Raw genomic sequence first — 21,912 nt, forward strand, 5'->3', positions numbered from 1 at the left:
AACTTTGGGTGGCCAAAGTACTGGCACTGATAGGAACAGCTACTTCAATAAAGGGAACAGAAAACTGAAAGCTATAAATTACACATTTTCTATTCTGTGCTTTGCTTTCCAGGAAGTCACATGTTCATTAGACTCTTTTATATTTAAAAACTGGATAATGAAAAATAAAGAAAATGAAAAAAAGGAAAACATTTAAAAAAGAAAAAAAACTGGATAATATATATATTTTTTGAGACAGAGTCTCGCTCTGTTGCCCTGGCTGGAGTGCTGTGGCCCAGTCTCGGATCACTGCAACCTCCACTTCCCAGGCTCAAGCAATTCTGCCTCACCCTCTGAGTAGCTGGGATTATAGGAGCCTGCCACCACGCCTGGCTAATTTTTGTATTTTTAGAAGAGATAGGTTTCACCATGTTGGTCAGGCTGGTCTCAAACCCCTGACTTCATAATCCGCCCACCTTTGCCTCCCAAAGTGCTGGAATTACAGGCATGAGCCACTACGCCCTGCCAAAAACTGGATAATACTTATTTCCCACCTTATAGTTACCTCCCAAAATACAGTCAACACAATGCTGTGCTTTGGCCACCTTGGCTAAGAATAATCCCAAATCAGTACGTTAAATCAACAGTATCAACCAAATCAAGAGAGGTAGACTAATGTGTTCCAGCTCTCTGTTATGACCGAGCAGGAAGTTTCCAAGCAAACCTCCACCTCTCAGGAAGTTTACGTCAAACTTAGTATTTACATCCTGTTTAATATAGTCTTATTTTTTTTCTCAATTCTAGATAGCATTTGAATTAAAATGTTTGAGCAATCTGTCCTCAAATTGTTTTTTTTAACTCTCGATTGACTACATCTGTTCTAAGTGACACATGGAATGCTTCCATGACTAATAATGATAAAAGTTAAAGATTGTTTTTAGAATTAAGTACCTATAATTATAACTATTTATATCCCTATACATCATCTCTTATTCATTTGATCTCTCAAGTAGGTCCCTGTTAACCATGTTTTGATTAATTCATTATGCAGTTAGTATACTATGCACAAACAAATAAAACCCTCTGGGGCATCCTGATGTTTCTCTCCAGGACTTACTGTGTATTACTGATGTGGGAAAGGTGGCATGGTGCTAGGTCTGACGCCTCTAGCAGCTGGCTGTATGACTTTGGCTAAGGCCCTTAAACTGTAGTTTTCTCACCTGAAAATAAGAGGGATGGGTTAAATGATCTTTAGTATATCTTCTGTGATTGTACTATGCCAGAGTGCCAATCTCTATCTTACGTATGGTAAAGTCACACTTAGAATAGAACATGCTGGCAGCCCTTCAGTTTACAAATTATAGTCTGGACATATGAAGAGAGATGGCTGTTTCTCAGTCCAAATGCCATTTCCCAGGAAAAGGCTCCAGCCAGCCCACATTGGGGCAGATGTCCATCCCTGGACTGTCATCTAGATTTGGGACAACCTGTGCTGAAAATGATGATTTTCACTACAATTCTGAGGAGTAGGCAGGAAAGGGAAATTTTTAGAAAGAGGATATAAGTAGAAAATCTAATTGTGATGGCCAGACACAGTGGCTCACGCCTGTAATCCCAGCACTTTGGGAGGCCAAGGCGGGCGGATCACCTGAGATCGGGAGTTCAAGACCAGCCTGATCAACATGGAGAAACTCCCATCTCTACTAAAAATACAAAATTAGCCAGGAATGGTGGTGCATGCCTGTAATCCCAGCTACTTGGGAGGCTAAGGCAGGAGAATCACTTGAACCCGGGAGGTGGAGGTTGCAGTGAGTCGAGATTGTACCATTCCACTCCAGCCTGGGCAACAAGACCAACACTCCGCCTCAAAAAAAAAAAAAAAAGAAAAGAAAAAAGAAAATCTAATTGGGATTCACACACTAAAATATCACTGTTAATAGTATTTTTAAATTTTGAAATAATTATATATTCACAGTAAGTTGAAAAATTAATACAAAGAGATTCTCTGTACCCTTCACCTAGTTTCTCCTAACGGTCAGGTCTTACGTAATTATAGTGCAGTATCAGTTGTAAATTTTTTATTGAGACAGGTGATTTTCATATTCTTTCCCTTATATTTTAACATATGTCCCTCACTCTTTTTGTGAATTTTTACTGAATAATGTATATTCAGAAAAGTGGACCAGTCATAACTGTACAACTCAATGAATTTCCATGAAGTAAATATACCTGTGTGATAATCCAGCTCAAGAAACAAAAAATCACTACCACCCCATTAGACTGCCTTATACTACCATCTTTTACGAATGAATTACACATTGTGTACTCTGTATCTGCCTTCTTTATTTAATTTAATTTTATTAATTTTTATTTATTTTTTTGAGATGGAATCTTGCTCTGTCACCCAGGCTGGAGTGTAATGGCACGATCTTGGCTCACTGCAACCTCTGCCTCCCTGTTCAAATGATTCTCCTGCCTCAGCCTCCCGAGTAGCTGAGACTACAGGCATGTGCCACCATGCCCAGCTATTTTTGTATTTTTAGTAGAGACAGGGTTTTACCATGTTGGCCAGGCTGGTCTCAAACTCCTGACCTCAGGTAACCCACCCACCTCGGCCTTCCAGAGTGCTAGGATTACAGGTGTGAGCCACCATGCCCAGTCTATATCTGGCTTCTTTTCAACATTATGTTTGTGAAGTTAATCTGTGTTGTTTTATATAATTACAGTTCACTCATCTTTCACGAGCTTAAATCTCTTTACAATAAAATTGTAAGAGAATTGTAAAAAAGTTTAAGCTCATGATATGCCATAAACTGTACCATTTGATGTGTTTTGACAAGTGTACACCCATATCAGTACCACAAGCAAGATCATGAATATATCTATTTCCTCAAAATATTCCATGAATTTTTTTTTTAAACGGAGTCTTGCTCTGTCACCCAGGCTGGAGTGCAGTGGTGTGATCTCGGTCACTGCAACCTCTGCCCCTCGGGTTCAAGCGATTCTCCTACCTCAGACTCCTGAGTAGCTGGAACTACAGGCGTGTGCCACCGTGCCTGGCTAATTTTTTTGTATTTTTAGTAGAGACAGGGTTTCACCGTGTTTTAGATTGATGGTCTCAATCTCCTGACTTCATTATCCACCCATCTCGGCCTCCCAAAGTTCTGGGTCCATGAATTTTTAAAACTAAAAATGGGACCTGGAAAAAGTGAACATCTTAGGGCCATAATGACCTCTGGACCCCTTGCAGAAGGTTGAAACAGATAATATTTATTTTGGTCTATTTGAGAAGACTTTAATGAGAAAATTTTCTATTATATATGTTCTATTTTTTAAATTAGTCAAAATTTGCACACACAAACTGAACCAATTTTTGGATTAACTCCAATAAGTACAATAATAGTGTTTAGAGAGTTATAGATAAAAGAATATTTGCTATATCAATCTTTTTTAACATGGCGTTTTTTTACTTTGCAGAATACTTTTGTTATAATGTGCAGTTCTTCCATCTCCTGACTTACATCATCATAGTGATGCATAGTTGAGGAATTATAAGAACAGAAGCGTCAAAAGACTATAAAGTCAGAACAACCTGATTTTTGACAAGGAAGGAAAATATATTCTGGCATACTTAAAATTAGTGCCAGGAGCAAGTCCAAGTGGATTTTCATAGGTGATTTGAGAGTACTTAAGGAAAAGACATGATCATTTAGAGCCAGCCTGATTTGCCAAAAAACAGGCTAAGCCACACTAACTTTATTTTTCAGATAAGATTAGTATATTGGTAGTCTGGAAAATGCCATACAAAGAATGTGAAACATGAAATCCTTGTGGGCCAAATGAAAAAATGTGGACCAGATTATGATGCAGTTAGACCTTGGTTGACTGACTTTGACCCACAAAAGCAGATAAATGTTCCCTTAGACTGAGGCTTTTGGTTACATTGCAAGGTGCTATCATGGGCTCTATTACATTTAATATTTTAGTAATTATTTGGATTGAAATCACATAACTTTAAATTCATAGATCACATGTAGTTGTTAAGTATTATTAATGTATTCATTGACACTAAAGAATGGCGAGGTGCTGTGGTTCACGCCTATAATCCCAGCACTTGGGAGGCTAAGGTGGGCAGATCACAAGGTCAGGAAATCGAGACCATCGTAGCCAACATGGTAAAACCCTGTCTCTACTAAAAATACAAAAAAAAAAAAAAAAAAAAAGAATTATTCAGTAAAGCTGGACACAATGGCTCCTGCCTGTAATCGGGGGTGTGGTGGCTCACACCTGTAATCCCAGCACTTTGAGAGGCCGAGGCAGGTGGATCATGAGGTCAAGGGATCAAGACCTATCCTGGCCAACATGGTGAAACCCTGTCTCTACTAAAAATACAAATATTAGCCAGGCATGGTGGCAGGCACCTATAGTCCCAGATACTTGGGAGGCTGTGCAGGAGAATCACTTGAACCAGGGAGGCGGAAGTTTCGGTGAGCCGAGATCACGCCATTGCATTCCAGCCTGGGTGACAGAGCGAGACTCTGTCTCAAAAAAAAAAAAAAAAAAAAAAAATTCAGTAAGCCTAATTGTGAAATTCAGTACTTAAGTTAGAAAATTAATGGTACAGGTCAGGCACAGTAGCTCACACCTCTAGTCCCAGCACTTTGGAAGGCCAAAGTGGGATGATTACTTGAGCGCAGGAGTTGGTGGTTGCAGAGAGCTATAATCACACCAGTGCAATCCAGCCTGCATGACAGAACAAAACCATCTCTACAAAAGCAAACAAGCAGTTGGTGCAGTATATTTCAGGTAAACATATCCTTCAGCAGTACATGGAAAGGCAAGGATTGTGACTGACTTTAATCTTATGCTTCATTAATTAAAACTGAACCAATAATCAAAAAATTAAGAAAAAAAACTGAACCAAATGAACATTGTCTCTCTCTATTCTTGCTTGGTCGGACCATACCATAATTTCAAAGAAACGCTGATGAACCAAAGGTATCTGTGTTAGTCCATTTGCAAAGGACTAAGGAATACCTGGCCAGGCATCGTGGCTCATGTCTGTACTCCCAGCACTTTGGGAGGATGAGGCAGGTGGATCACCTAAGCTCAGGAGTTGGAGGCCAGCGGGACCAACATGGTAAAATCCTGTTTCTACTAAAAATACAAAATTAGCCAGGCATTGTGGTGCATGCCTATAATCCCAGCTACTCAGGAGGCTGAGGTGGGAGAATTGCTTGAATCTGGGAGGCAGAGGTTTCAGTGAGCTGAGGTTGCGCCATTGCATTCCAGCCTGAGCAACAAGAACAAAACTTCATCTCAAAGGAAAGAAAGAAAGAAAAGAATACCTGAGGCTGGATAATTTTAATTTATAAAGAAATATTTATTTTGGCTCATGGGTTCTGCAGGCTGTACAGGAAGCATGGTGCCAGCATCTGCTTCTACTGAGTGCTTCAGGAAGCTTACAGTCATGGCTCATAAGGCTAAGGGGAGCCACCATCTTACACAGTGAGAGGGAGAGCAAGAAAGAGAGAGAGAGAGAGAGAGAAGAGGAGGACCCAGAAGGAAGAGGAGAGAGAAGGAGATGGAGTCTTGCTCTGTTGCCCAGACCAGAGTGCAGTAGCATGATCTTGGCTCACTGCAACCTCTGCCTCCTGGATTCAAGCAATTCTCCTGCCTCAGCCTCCCAAGTAGCTGGGATTACAGGCATCCACCACCATGCCCAGCCACTTTTTTGTATTTTAGTAGAGATGGGGTTTCACCATGTTGGTCAGGCTGGTCTCAAACTCCTGACCTCAGATGATCTACCCACTTTGTTCTCCTAAAGCATTGGGATTACAGGCATGAGCCACCGCGTCCAGCCCCAGACTCTTAAACAATCAAGTCTTGTGTGAACTCGGAGTGAGAACTCACTCACTACCAGGAGAAGGGCACAAAGCCATGCATGCGGGATCCATTCCCATGATCCAGACACCTCCCACCAGGCTCTTCTCCAACACTGGAAGTCACATTTTAACATGAGATTTGATAAACATCCAAACTATATCAATATTCATAGGTGGCTAACCAGGATAATAGGACTTTGGAACCGTGTCTTATGAAATTGCTAAATAAGGCCGGGCACGGTGGCTCAAGCCTGTAATCCCAGCACTTTGGGAGGCCGAGGCGGGTGGATCACGAGGTCAAGAGATCTAGACCATCCTGGTCAACATGGTGAAACCCTGTCTCTACTAAAACTACAAAAAAATTAGCTGGGCATGGTGGCGCGTGCCTGTAGTCCCAGCTACTCAGGAGGCTGAGGCAGGAGAATTGCCTGAACCCAGGAGGCGGAGGTTGCGGTGAGCCGAGATCGAGCCATTGCACTCCAGCCTGGGTAACGAGCGAAACTCCGTCTCACAAAAAAAAAAAAAAAAAAAATGAAATTGCTAAATAAATCATTTTCTCCACAGAAGAAAGGCCAAGGGAGATGGGATCAATATGTCTTCCACCGTCTGAAGGAGAGTTATGTGGCAGACACCAGATTTACTCTTTGTGACTTCAGAGGACAAAGCCTCTGGATCAATGTTCAGAAACTCCTATGTAGACAAAGTTTATCTCAATGTAAGAACATTCTAGCCATTAGGATTGTGGGCTGCTTTGAGGAGAGTGATAGACAAATGGCCTCCCAAAGATGTCCACATCTTAATCCATGGACCGACCCCTCTATATGTTACTTTACACAGCAAAAGGGACTTTGCAGATGTAGTAATTTAAGGATCTTAAAGTAGGAGACTATCTTGGATTATCCAGATAGCACATTGTAATCACATGGGTCCTTAAAAGATGGAAGAAGGGGTTGGGCATATTAGCTCACACCTGTAATCCCAGCACTTTGGGAGGCTGAGGCAGGCAGATCATGAGGTCAGGAGTTCGAGACCAGCCTGGGCAACATGGTGAAACCCTGTCTCTACTAAAATACAAAAATTAGCTGGGTGTGGTGGCGGACGCCTGTAATTCCAGCTACTCAGGAGGCTGAGGTGGGCGAATTGCCTGACTCCGGCAGGCAGAGGTTGCTGTGATCCAAGATCACCAAGATCGCACCACTACACTCCAGCCTGGGTGACAGAGCCAGACTCCATCTAAAAAAAAAAAAAAAAAAAAGATGGAAGGTGGCAGAAGAATCAGAGATGTGTTGTTATAAGTAGGTCAGAGTCAAAGAGAAATGTAAAGATGATGTCTTAGCCTACTTGTGCTGCTCTAACAAAATACCACAGACTAGGTAATTTATAAAGAACAGAAATTTATTTCCCCACAGTTGTGGAGGCTGGGAAGTCCATAATTGAAGGGCTGGCATCTTGCAAGGGCCTTTATCCTCTGTCATCCCATGGTGGAAGGTAGATGTGCAAAGGGAAGGCAAGAAAAAGACAAAAGGGGTTCCCTTATTTTATAAGGAACTCGCTCTCAAAATAATGACATCGATCCATTTATGTTTTGGGTGTTTCGTTTGTTTGTTTTTAAGATGGAGTCTTGCTCTGTTGCCCATGGCAGCGTGACTCATCTTAGTCTCTAATTTTTGACCTGGTAAGACATCTTTTTTGATCTCTTAATTCCTAGCCTACTTGGTCCTGACTTGATATGGATGTTCTTCCTGACATCCCAGTGACTGATTCTCAGCACACCACGACTCCTTTTTTGTTCCTACCCTATCTTCTCTGTGTTGGCAGCTAGACCCACTTATTCTTTGGGGCTTTCAGGAAGGCACACTCTAGTAGCTCTCTATTGACTTTACTGTTCACTCACTCTAATAGGGCTGTGTTCCAGTTCTGTCTCCGAAAGAACTTCTGTGGTTCTAGCAAGTTGTTACTAAAAGGTGTTGAGGCCAGGCATGGATGTTCATGCCTGTAATCCCAGCACTTTAGGAGTATCTCTTGAGGCTAGGTGTTCAAGACCAGCCTGGACAACACAACAAGACCCCCTCTCTACAAAAAAATACAGGTGCACGCCACCATGCTCATGCCACCATGCCCACTACTTAGGAAGCTGACGTGAGGCGATCGCTTGAGCCCATGAGTTCGAGCTGCAGTGAGCTATGATCACACCGCTACACTCCAGTCTGGGCAACAGAGTGAGACCCTGTCTCTAGGGAGGAAAAAAAGGCACATTGGATTAATTGTCCTCTCTAGAATAAAAGTTTCCATTCTAAATTAGCATAACCATCAACAACTACCTTCCAGCACTGACAGACCAACCCACCATATTCCCCTTTAGTGAATCCAAAAAGAAAACAGCTGTTGAAATTGAGCAAGGGAGAGAGGCCTTATATATATCTGCACTTCTCTAAATCTTACTGAATATGATGCCCAAACATATGCCATTAATAGCTTAACAGGTCAGACTTTAGTACTTTTTAATAAATAGATATGATTTTTGCAAATACTGTTCTTTTTTTTTCTTTAAGATGGGGTTTCACCATGAAGGCCAGGCTGGTCTTGAACTCCTGACCTCAGGTGATCCACCCACCTCGGCCTCCCAAAGTGCTAGGATTACAGGTGTGAGCCACTGCGCCCGGCCAATAGATATGATTTTTAAAGTTTGGCTGAGTTATGGGCGAATCTGCATTCTCTTACCCACATCAGAGAATAGACTAGACAGTAAGCTCACAAAACCACAAACTAGGCATCACCATTCACTTGGTAGCCAGTACCTGAGTTATAAATACAATGACTCACAGAAAAAAAATTTTCATTAGGCTGGCATCCCCCAAGTTAAATTTGTAACATGAAACAGCCATTTTAAAGTGGTGTCTAGGCCAGGCACAGTGGCTCACACCTGTAGTCCCAGCACTTTGGGAGGCTGAGGCGGGTAGATCACCTGAGGTCGGGGTTCGAGACCAGCCTGGCCAACATGGCAAAACCCAGTCTCTACTAAAAATACAAAAATTAGCTGGGCATGGTGGCAGGCACCTGTAATCCCAGCTACTTGGGAGGCTGAGGCAGGAGAATTGCGTGTACCGGGAGGCAGAGATTGCAGTGAGCTGAGACTGTGTCACTGCACTCCAGCCTAGGTGACAGAGTGAGACTCCATCTCAAAAAATAAAATAAAATAAAATGATGTCCAATGACCAATACAATGATGTAGAAAAAAGAAAAAGTGTCAGTGTTGATTACAAAGATAAAAAATAGAGGAAAAAAATAACCATTACAGGAAGAAATGGCCATAAAAGGGATAAGCTTCTGTGGAAGATGTATACAAACCATAAATTTGTTGAAAAATAACATTTACATAGCACTTTACAATATTCTTATACTCTACCTCATTTGTTCCTTGTAACAGTATTCTAATGTTGGTGCTATTATTGTTCCGATTTTTTAAATTAGGAAATTACGGCTGGGCCTATAATTCCAGCACTTTGGGAGGCCAAGGCAGGCAGATCACCTGAGGTCAAGAGTTCGAGACCAGCCTGGCCAACATGGTGAAACCCCGTCTTTACTAAAAATACAAAAATTAGCTGGGCATGGTGGCATGTGCCTGTAATCCCAGGTAATCAGAAGGCCGAGGCAGGAGAATCACTTGAACCTGAGAGGCAGAGGCTACAGTGAGCCGAGACCTCGCCATTGCACTCTAGCCTGAAAGAGCAAAACTCCATCTCAAAAAAAAAAAGAAAAAAAGTGAGGGAGACATTACAAGTGCGAAAGGTTAGGTAGCTTGTCTACGTTCACCCACCTAAAAACAGACAGGAACCAGGACACAATTATACTTTCCCTGATTCTAAGTCCTGGACATTTCTCATTACATAATGCTGCCTCACCTGGTTCGTGGGACACAGTTAAATGCATAGAGGAACTTAACTAGGTAGGCTTGTAAATCTTCATTTTTAGGAATCTTCAAGAAGCGTGTATGTCTTATATAATTTTCACCAATCTGGGAGCACATTTTTAGGCATAATAATCTTTTGAGGTTCTTTTCTGCTCTTCCTTTTCAATTAGTTAGCCTGCTTCTCAGTACTGCTTATGACTTATGATATCTGCCCCAGCTGCATATGGTAAATTTTAATGTTATGTATATTTTACCACAATTAAAAAAAAATTTTTTTTCAGTGAAACAGGCTCCCTTTGTCACCCAGACTAGAGTGCAGTGGCACAATCATGGCTTAGTGCAGCCTCATGGGCTCAAGTGATCCTCCCATTTGAGCCTCCTGAATAGCTGAGACCATAGGCACATGCCACCAAGCCTAGCTATTTTTGAAAATTTTTTGTAGAGAGGAGGTCTCATTATGTAGCCCAGGCTGATCTTGAACTCCTGGGCTCAGGTGATCTTCCTGCCTTGGCCTCTCAAAGTGCTGGGATTACAGGTGCGAACCACCATGCCCAGCATAAGAAAAAAATTATTTTATTATTATTATTATTATTATTATTATCGAGACAGTCTCACTCTGTCGCCCAAGCTGGAGTGCAGGGGTGCGATCTTAGCTCACTGCAACCTCTGCCTCCCAGTGCAAGTGATTCTCCTTCCTCAGCCTCCCAAGTAGCTGGAATTACAGGCATCGCCACCACACCTGGCCAATTTTTGTATTTTTAGTAGAGATGGGATTTCACACCTTCACATTTTGAGGCTAGGCTGGTCTCAAACTCCTGACCTCGAGTGATCCACCCACCTTGGCCTCCCAAAGTTTATTTTATTTTATTTTTGAAGCAGGGTCTCATTTTGTCACCCAGGCTGGTGTCCAGTGGCATGATCTCAACTCACTGGACCCTCAACCTTCTGGGTTCAAGTGATCCTCCAGCCTCTTCACTCCGCCCCACACCCCTGACCCAAGTACCTGGAACTATAGGCCTATGCCACCCGCCTGGCTAATTTTTGTATTTTTTGTAGAGATGGGTTTCACCATGTTGCCCAGGCTAGTCTCAAATTCCTTAGCTTAAGCGATCCAGTCGCCTGAGCCTTGCAAAGTGCTGGGATTACAGGCATGAGCCACTGTGCCCAGCCTAAAAATGTAATTTTAAAAGCATAGGAAATACGAGTCCTCAGCTCTATTATTGAAAGCCTCCATGACCTCCATGTTTCTTGTATAAAATTACCAGATAAGCCACTACAGCATGGAAACACCAGATACAAATGTGAATTTAGTTAAAGAGTTGTGTGTTTGTGGTGTGTGTAGACAGCAGATATCTTGTTTACCTTAGATACTGTCCTTCTGACTGATTCGCCAGAAGCATCAGGCCTCTTTGCTTCTTTTCTTCAGTATGTTGCGTCTTGGCTATTGCAGGTGGAGATGGAAAAGAAATTGCCAATGATGCTGCAAATAACTTCCTTCACTTTCTAACCTAGAGACTGGCTGAAGGAAGAAAAAAGGTGACTGTCAGGTTCCCTGCTGGCCATGCCTCTCAGCCACATGAGCACTGAGCCACTTAATTCCTCCCCAGGGTCAGAAGTGCCCCAGCACCAGATTGTTTATGGGTACCCTAACCACCTTTTCACACTACTTGAGGTTTAGCTTTAAATGTTTTAAGAATTAGCAAAGTAGGCCCAGTGCGGTGGCTCATGCCTGTAATCCCAGCACTTTGGGTGGCTGAGGTGGGCAGATCACCTGAGGTCAGGAGTTTGAGACCAGCCTGGTCAACATGGCAAAGTCCCTTCTCTACCAGAAATAAAAAAATTAGCCGGGCATGGTGGCGTGTATCTATAGTCCCACCTACTCAGGAGAGAAAGGAGAATTGCTTGAACCTGGGAGGCAGAGGTTGCAGTGAGCCAAGATCATGCCACTGTATTCTAACCTGAGTGACAGAGCAAGACTCCGCCTTGGGGAAAAAAAAAAAAAAAAAAAATCCAGGTGTGGTGGCTCACTCCTGTAATCTCAGCACTTTGGGAGGGCAGATCACCTGAGGTGAGGAGTTCAAGACCAGCCTGGCCAGCATGGTGAAACCCCATCTCTGCAAAAATACAAAAATTAAATAGGCATGTTGGTGGGTGCCTGTAATCTCAGCTGCTTGGGAAGATGAGGCAGAAGAATCGCTTGAGCGTGGAAGCAGAGGTTTCAGTGAGCCAAGGTCACGCCATTGCACTCCAGCCTGGGCAACAGAGTGAGACTCCGTCTCAAAAAAAAAAAAAATTAGCAAACCGAATTATTTGATCTTGGTGAGTATTGGCAAATGCTGACCCTGGCCAGGCATGGTGTCTCATGCCTATAATTCCAGCACTTTGGGAAGCTGAGCCAGGCAGATCACCTGAGGTCAGGAGGTTGAGACAAGCCTGGCGAACATGGCAAAACCCTGTCTCTACTAAATATAAGAAAGTTAGCCAGGTGTGGTGGCAAATGCCTGCAATCCCAGGCTACTTGGGAGGCTGAGGCAGGAGAATCACTTAAACCCGGGAAGCAGAAGTTGCAGTGAGCCAAGATCGTGCCATTGCACTCCAGTCTGGGCAACAAGAGTGAAACTCTGTCTACACAAAACTATTATCACATTTGGCAAAGGGAAGTTTGTTTAGTCAGCACTAAATAAGGCGATGACCAGGCACAGTGGCCCCTGCCAGTAATCCCAACATTTTGGGAAGCCAAGGTGGACAGATCACATGAGGCCAGGAGTTCCAGACCACCCTGGGCAACATGGTAAAACCCCATCTCTACAAAAAATACAAAAAATTAGCCAGATGTGGTGACACATGCCTGTAGTCCCAGCTACTTGGGAGACTGAAGTGGGAGGATCACCTGAGCTTGGGGAGGTTGAGACTGCAGTGAGCTGTGATGGCGACACTGCACTCCAGTCTGGGTGACAGAATGAGACCCTATCACAAAAATAAAATAGCTGGGCACAGTGGCTCACGCCTGTAATCCCAGCACTTTGTGAATCCAAGAAGGAGGACTGCTTGAGCTTAGAAGTTTGAGATCAGCCTGGGCAAACATGACAAAACCCTGTCTCTACAAAAAATAAAAAAATTAGCCATGTGTGGTGGTGTGAGCCTGTAGTTCCAGCTACTCAGGAGCCTGGATAGGAGAATCACTTGAGCTCGGGGAGGTCAAAACACAGCACTCCCGCCTGAGCAACAGAGTATGAGACTCTGTCTCAAAAATAAATAAATAAAAATAAAGTGGTAAAGACATGTTAAAACTAGTGCCCCTTATGTGATTAAAATATATCATCATTATCATTGTTTTGGAAAGTTGATAAGTATTAAATATTAGTAATTTACAAATCACCGTAACACAAGACTTGATTGTTTAAAAGAGTCTGTGGCTGGACGCAGTGGCTCATGCCTGTAATCCCAGCACTTTGGGAGGCCGAGATGGGCAGATCACGAGGTCAGGAGTTTGAGACCATGCTGGCCAATATGGTGAAACCCCATCTCTACTGAAAATACAAAAAAAATAGCTGGGTGTGGTGGCATGTGCCTGTAATCCCAGCTACGAGGGAGGCTGAGTCAGGAGAATTGCTTCAACCTGGGAGGCAGAGGTTGGAGCGAGCCAAGATCATGCCACTGTACTCCAGCCTAGGAGACAAGAGCAAGACTCAATCTCAAAAAAAAAAAGAAAAAAAGAAGTCTATTGAAACCCTTTTTCTAGCAAACAAAGAAACTGGTTTAGAATAGTTTTACTAGGAAAACTTTATCTTCAGCAGTACATAGACTAAAAAAAATTTTTAGTAAAAAAAAGGAAACCTTTTTCAAAATTCTCACTAGTCTTATAATGAATAGGAAGCATATGTTAGGAAGTAACAGAAGAAATCTAAAAACAACTCACCTACCAACAAATTATATGATCTTGAACAAGTCCATAATCACTGCTTAACCATTGTTCCTTCATCAACAACCTCGAGGTAATAATGCATCTCCAGCCTAGCTAAGTTGGAAGTTTACATACAGTAAAATAATGGATGAGTAAGTGCTTTGGAAAGCATTGCATGCTACTCTTATAATTATTGTTTTTGTTTGTTTGTTTGTTTGTTTGTTTGTTTAAAGACGGGGTTTCACCATGTTGGTCAGGCTGGTCTTGAACTCCTGACCTCATGTGATCCGCCCGCCTTGGCCTCCAAAGTGCTTGGATTACAGGCGTGAGCCACCATGCCCGGCCTAATTATTGTTGTTAATAAAGATAGTTTTAAACAAAAACCATGGTAAGGAGAGGGAGAAAGACAAAATGAGAGATATATATCTCACATTTATGTTATATATATAAATGTAAGTCTAACACAAGATGGAAAATGATCTAGAAATTTTAATTATTTTTATTCTATCCTATTAGAATAATTATTCATTTTTTACAGTAGAGACAGGGTCTCGCTGTGTCACCCAGGCTGGAAGGCAGTGACGCAATGATCATAGCTCTCTGCAGCCTCAAACTCCTGGGCTGAGTGATCCTCCCACCTTAGCTCCTGAGTAGCTGGAACTAATAGGCACACACCACTACACCCAACTAGAATAATAATTATTGTCCTATTTAAGTATTATTTTAATACTTGAAATAATATTTTCCTGTGGCTTAGCCTTACTCAGACATTAGTGGAAAGTGGCTGACACATGTAGTCTAAACCACAGGTTCATTAAACTAATGAGAAACTACCAGTCTATCTTCAGAATCCTGGGTTGTTCCAGAAGTATAGAGTAGGACTAGCACAGGTCTGAGGGACTCAACTCAAGCGAGTGGGGGTCCCTGATCACCAAAATGGTGGAGACATTATAGGTTCTCCTAGGAGAGTTCTGGTAAGTCTCAGGCAGTATGTGCTACCAATGGATTCCAATTAGCATAAGCATAAGGAGTAACAGGACCAAACGGGGTTTTTGGTTTCACTGGAATTATTATTTCCTGGGGATTTTCTGGAATTTAAGTACAACTCAATGATACATTAGAGGACAACTGACCAGATTAGATGCCCTAAACCTCCCAAATCATCAGGGACTAGAGATTGAGTTACTATTGTCCCAGTAGCATAAGATTGTGGTTTTGTGCTGAGACTGTTACCAAAACACCATAGGTTCAGTCTGGGTCCTGCTGCTTGCCACACGGAAAGCCACTGACTGAGACAACAGGTATTGCCAAGGCAGAAGGCTTTAATTGGGTGCTGCACTGGAGGAGATGGGAGATCAGTCTCAAATCTATCCCCTCTGCTGACTAAAATTAGGGATTTATATAGCAGGTAAGAAATATAAATGTGTAGGAAAACCCCTCAGGGAGGGGTAAGGAAGCAACTATGCCAAATGAGGGGCCTGGCCTCTTACTGTCTGGATGAAATGATCCAGTGAGTTTCAGTTATTTGATACTTTCCCAGAGGCCTGGGGGTCCTTTCCTGAGGAAGTAACTCAGATAAAATAAATCTAAGTTTCAAGTTTTAACACCAGAATTGGCAATTTCTATAGATAGGTAGGTAGGTAGATTAGATAGGTAGATGATAGATAGATAGATAGATAGATAGATAGATAGATAGATAGATAGATAGATAGATTTCTTTTTAATAGAGAAGGGGTCTTGCTATGTTGCCCAGGCTGGTCTCAAACTCCTGGGCTCAAGTGATCCACATAATTCCCAAAGTGCTGGAATTACAGGCATGAGACATTGTGCCAGCACATCAGACATCTAATCTTCCCTTACTTCTAACCCTTCTGCCTACACTTCCTTACTTTTCATCAGCTGACCTGAAAACAGATGTCCCCAGATAAAATTCGTCTTAACTTCCTCAAATTAAAGTACTTCAATATATATAATTTCCCTTCCCCGGTCAGCATCGTTCTTCCTATTTAACAGTTACTTTTGTTCTCAATCCCATTTTAACTATCTTGTGCTCTCTTATTCTATTCTATTATTAACATCCTCCTCCCCAATATACTTCTTTTCAATTCGATCTTATTATTATTTTTTTTTTTGAGACAGGTCCACTGGTGCAGTGGTGTGATTACAACTCACTGCAGCCTCGACCTTTCAGGCTCAAGCCATTCTCTCACCTCAGCCCCCCAAATAGTTGGGACAACAGGCACCATCACACACAGCTAATTTTTGTATACTTTGTAGAGAAGGAGTCTCGTCACATTGCCCAGGCTGATCTTGAACTACTAAGCTCAAGCAATCCACCTCAGCCTCTCAAAGTGCTGGGATTATAGGAGTGAACCACTATGCCCGGCATCCATTACCATTTTAACTTACTTAAGCTTCTCCCATCAGAACAAAAAACAAAACCGTAATATTTTTTGACCTTTTATCTCTCTCAGCTACTGCCCTGTTCTTCTCATCTAACCTTCTTGAAAGAATTGTATACACTCCCTATTCTTCATTTCCCACTCATTCGTTGGTCTAGTGTCAGCTGCCTTTGACCACTAACATTCCTCCGCAAAGCCACTTACATCTAAGTCTCAGAAATCCAATAAACACTTTTAAAAAATTGAGATATGATTCAAATCTCATAAAATCCCATAAAATTCACCTTTTAAAGTGTACAATGTATTTTTTTTTTTTTTTTGAGACAGAATTTCCCTGTTGTTGCCCAGGCTGGAGTGTAATGGCGAAATCTCGGCTCACTGCAACCTCTGCCTCCCGGGTTCAAGCTATTCTCCTGCTTCACCCTCCTGAGTAGCTAGGATTACAGGCATGCACCACCACACCTCGCTAATTTTGTATTTTTAGTAGAGACAGGGTTTCTCCATGTTGGTCAGGCTGGTCTCCACCTCCTGACCTCAGGTGATCCGCCTGCCTCAGCCTCCCAAAGTGCTGGGATTACAGGCATGAGCCACCGTACTTGGCCACAATGTATCTTTTAAAATGTACAATGCAGTGTTTTTTAGTATATTCATAAATTAATGCAACTATTCCCACTGTTTAATTCCAGAACATTCTTATCACTCCTGTATCCTTTAGCAGTCACTACCAATTCCCCTCCCTACAGCCCTTGACAACCACTAATCTACTTTCCACCTCTGTGGATTTTCCTGTTCTGGACATTTAATATAAATGGAATCATATACCGTGTAACGTTTCGTGACTGGCTTCTTTCATTAAAGATAATGTTTTACCTAAGCTACCTTTAACTGGAAAGTTGATTTGTTGTAGTTATTGTAATTTTGTTATTTCTAAGCAGAGTTGGGCTCACGAGTGATCAATCTATGAAATAAAGTGTGTTAAAGGGAAAAAAAAAAGGATAATGTTTAATTTATTTATTTATTTATTTTTAGCTATATTTACTGGAATGGGATTTCTTTTTTAGTATAATGTTTTCAAGGCTCATCCATGTTGTAGTATGTATCAGCACTTCATTCCTTTTTATCATGCAATAATATTCTGTTGTGTGACCATACTCAGAGTGGTTATGCTATTTTATTTATCCATTCATCAGTTGCTGGACATTTGGGTTGTATCCACCTTTTGGCTATAATGAATAATGTTGCTATGAACATTCCGGTACAAGTTTTTGTGTGGACATATGTTTTCAATACTCTTAGGTGGAATTGTGGAATTACTAAGTCATATGAGAAGGAACTCCATTTAACCCATTTCCCGTTTGCCCCAAGAATACTTGCTAGTGGTGCTTGCAGCTACAGCATTTATGCCAAGATCACTTTGCCACAAAATATTGTTGTATTATTAATATATTATTAAATATATTAATATTTATTATTTTTGCATTGCTCTATTTAATGACTTTGGAAACAAAAGACATTCTATTTATAGCATTCTGTTTTTAATTGTATTTCCATTTGCAAAATATAGTAATTCTTGATCACTGAAAATATCAACTCCTGAAAAACATAGCATCATTCAAATGAATGTTGGTTGAAGATTCATTTGATGGATTTGATTTTTCTGAAATAGATGATTTTGATGATTCAGATGATTCTGATGTTAGTTCTATTTAGAAATAACTCCAAGAACAGTTTTTATATTTTATTTTTACATTGAAAATCAGTCAGATTTGTTTAGCCTCAAAGAGCGTGTTTATGTAAAATTAAATGAGCACTGGCAACAAGCTGCATTTTTTTTTCTAAGCTGGAAAAGGGTTAAATTTTGAGACAGTGACAAACTTTTCCAAAGCAACTGCACAATTTTACCTTTCCATCATTAATATATAAGAGCTCTAATTTCACCAACACTTGTGATTATCTGAGTTTTTCTTCCTAGCTGATCTAGCAGGTGTGAAGTAATAATCAATTTTGATTTTGAAGTTGCATTTTTCTTTCTTTATTTTATTTCATTTTTGAGACAAAGTCTCACGCTGTCGCCCAGGCTGGAGTGCAGTGGCTCAATCTCAGCTCACTGCGAGCTCCGCCTCCCAAGTTCAAGCAATTCTTCTGCCTCAGCCTCCTGAGTAGCTGGGACTACAGGCACATGCCACCACGCCCACTTTATTTTTTATATTTTTATTAGAGACGGGATTTCACCACGTTACCTAGGATGGTCTCGATCTCTTGACCTTGTGATCCTCCCACCTCAGCCTCCTAAAGTGCTGGGATTACAGATGTAAGCCACTGCACCCGGCCTGGGACTCCCTCTTTTTAAAATACTCTTTTCTGTGACTCTGCTCAATTACCTGGCATCATAAGAATTATGCCTGCTTTAGAGATTATACAAAGCACACCATAAACAAGTGGTTGTATCAGTATGCCTTAGTAGAATAAACACTGCCATAGGAATTATTATGAGAGGGGTTTTATATCATTTTCTATGAAGAATTTGGTCATATACTTTGTTGATCTTTTGTGGGGAAGGAGCTTGTAGATCTTTTTCAAATTATTATTTTGTAGGAACTCTTTAATATTAGAAAAATTAATTATAGATCTAGGCTATGAGTGAAACATGTTTTCTCCCCTGTTTGTTCTTTATTTTTAAACTTCCCACATGAAGGTTTTTGCCATGCAAATTTTTTTCTGGTTAATTTTTCAGTCTTTTATGACTCTTTGCCCTTGTATCATGTTGAGAAAGGGTTTCCACATTCAGACATACCAGAAAAAAGTCCTTCCATGGTTTTGTCTAACACTTTCACGGTTTTGCTTTGCATTTAAATCCTTGATCCATGTGGAATTTATCCTAAGGTAAGGTGTGAAATGTGGATCTCACTTTTTCCCCCGAGATGAATAATTTTTTCTTTTGCTTCACTTCAATTAATTGTCTAATCCTCCCTCATCCAAACACTTTTATCATATTCCAAATTGTCTTGTTTTAATATGTATTTCTCTACTAACTATTCAATGTAATTAATCTACTTATAACCAATTACCACACTGTGAAATTATTATTACTTTATAACATATCTTAATATCTTCTTTTTTTCAGAATTAGCTTATATGATAGACTTTAAATTGTCCCTATTAAGGAATAAATTTTGATCCAGGCATGGTGGTTCACACCTGTAATCTCAGTGCCTAAGGAGGCCAACATAGGAAGATTGCTTGAGCCAAGGAGTTTGAAGTTACAGTGAGCTATGACTGTACCACTGCACCCTAGCCATGGTGACAGTAAGACCCTGACTTAGTTTTTTGTTTTTTGTTTTTTTTTAAAAAAGGAGTAACATTGAAATCACATTGACTTTTAAAAAGAAAAAAAAGGAGGAGTATGTTTTGTCTTATTTCAACTTGTGAAAATATTTTTGAATCTTAATTCTAAACTAAAACTGTTTGCCATCTCTTTTTGCATAATCATATTTAATAACCATACCTGTAGATTTTTTTTAAGCTGTGATCTTAATCCAATCTAAGATTCTGAACCAAAAAAGGGCCAAAAAGGGAGTCTTGCAGCATCTCTTAGACCCTTATTACTCTAGGTGTGATCTGTGGTCCAGCCTCCCAGTATTTTTTGGTTATTATAAATCCTGAATCTCAGGCCTGAGATTAGTAACTCAAGCTTATTAATTTAAACCCTGCATTTTAACAAGACTCCCAAAGCAATTTGTATGCACATCAAAATTTGAAAGCAGTGTGCTATAGAGACTTCCCTCTAGGATAATAATCCATAGCCTTTGCTTACATTAAATTCACCTGGGGGAGTTTTTAAAAAATACTGAGGACTGAGTTGCAACCCCAAAGATTTATTTAATTGGCGCCTGGGGTTGAAACCCTTGGCATTGGTATTTTTACAAACTCCTAATTGCAGCCATGGTTGAGAAACCGTGCTTTAGGATTACAGCCTGCCATTGTCAGGGTCCTAGTTACTTTAAAACCAGAAAGAATGCCTTTATCATCTGATGAGGTGTCATCAGAAAACAACAGTGATCTGAAAACATCATCCCTGCAACTTGCATCCCCAGAACTTTTTAACTATTGCATCTGCCTGGCTTGGCTTTTTGCCTTGCCATTTGTTTGATTTCCTTAATGGACAACTCTTGTCTCCTGATAACTTAACCACCTCTTCTTCATCTTCATTCTGACACCTAATAAAATGTTGTGACTTGCCTACTCACTTTAATAAGGAGCCACAGATTTGTATCTGCCTGTGTTCCTGTTCTTCTGCCTTACATATACTTAAATATTCTTGTTCACAAACCTGATATAATTTGATCCCTTCTGACCGGGTGCGGTAGCTCACACCTGTAATCCCAGCACTTTGGGAGGCTGAAGTGAGTGGATCGCCTGAGGCCAGGGGTTTGAGACCAGCCTGGGCAACATGGTGAAATCCTGTCTCTACTAAAACAAAAGTTAGCTGGTGTGGTGGCACACAACCTATAGTCCCAGCTACTTGGGAGGCTGAGGCACCAGAAACATTTGAACGTGGGAGGCGCAGGTTTTAGTGAGCTGATTTTGAGCCACTGCACTCCAGCCTGAGCAACGGAGAGAGACAATGTCTCAAAAACAACAACTAAGTTTGATCTCTCTCCTACTGGTTGCAGCTTCAGTTTGGGAGATTTTTGTTCTTTTGTTCTGTTAAAATTCCATACTTACAGATAGTCTTATCACAGTGGCAGCTCATCTTCCACCATGGTGATTAATGACAGCATGCCATAGAATTCCTCTGATATGTCAACCCAGAAACCTTAGCAAAATAAAGGAAAAGGGATTCATTTTGAAGGAAATTCTAAGCAACCATGTTGGCTTCTTTTTTTTTTTTTTTTCCACTCTTGTTGCCCTGGCTAGTGTGCAATGGCACGATCTCGGCTCACTGCAACTTCCACCTCCCAAGTTCAAGCAATTCTTCTTCCTCAGCCTCCCGAGTAGCTGGGATTACAGGCATGTGCCACCACGCCCGGCTAATTTTATAGTTTTAATAGAGATGGGGTTTCTCCATGTTGGTCAGGCTGGTCTTGAAATCCTGACCTCAGGTGATCTGCCCACTTCAACCTCCCAAAGTGCTGGGATTACAGGTGTGAGCCACCTCACCCGGCCACCCATGTTGGCTTCTAATGATCACTGTGTACTTCTATAAATACACATAAGCCAATGCTTAATAAACTGCTACAGAATGTTGCAGGCTCTTGGATTCAAACTTTCCACCATGTGGAAAAGACTATTAGACTATTGAAAATTTGGAAAGTTGTCAGTCTACACTTTTCCAGAAACTAATCACTCCTACCTCATTCTTAACTTAATTTCTCAGAGATTACTAATGCTGGTTCTGAAATCACTGGGCGAATTCTTTCAGTATCGAGGTATAATTCTCCAGAGTCCTGGAGTCTTGAATTCTGTGGAAGAGAGAGATAACATTTATCATCTTTTCATGTATTATGGGCTTCTAGTCCATCTTACATTGTTCCTTTAACATACATAAAAGAAGCATCATAATGTGCTGAACTTGGACAAAGTTGAATAACCAAGGAGTTTACTTCTCATTTGGAGGGAGAAATATATCCCCAACCAATACAAACTGAATGTAATAGGAGTGAAATGGATTGAAATGGGGCAGATGAACTTCTGTGTGTGAAAATAGCTTGTCTTAAAGTTCGGAATGTCTAATACTGCACTGGTATTATAGATATGCAAAGTTTAACATCTGTCCCAGGGGTATGAACAATGTTAAGAGTTTTATCTGGGGTACCTAGAGGGCAGCTTCCC

The 21,912-nt window shown here is 41.1% G+C and overlaps 1 long non-coding RNA gene across 1 annotated transcript; it reads right to left on the reverse strand.

The window, feature by feature from the left end:
* Positions 1 to 7,252: 7,252 nt before the first annotated feature.
* Positions 7,253 to 21,681, reverse strand: LOC116526282. Its single transcript, XR_004258078.1, has 3 exons — positions 21,434 to 21,681; positions 20,806 to 20,896; positions 7,253 to 7,330 (listed from the first exon to the last, which is right to left on the reverse strand). It is a non-coding gene; the product is annotated as an uncharacterized LOC116526282 (long non-coding RNA).
* Between the last annotated feature and the right edge of the window lie 231 nt (positions 21,682 to 21,912).

Source organism: Sapajus apella, unplaced genomic scaffold, assembly GCF_009761245.1.
Source record: "Sapajus apella isolate SASKATOON/1434 unplaced genomic scaffold, GSC_monkey_1.0 scaffold50, whole genome shotgun sequence".
Classification (NCBI taxonomy): Eukaryota; Metazoa; Chordata; class Mammalia; order Primates; family Cebidae; genus Sapajus; species Sapajus apella.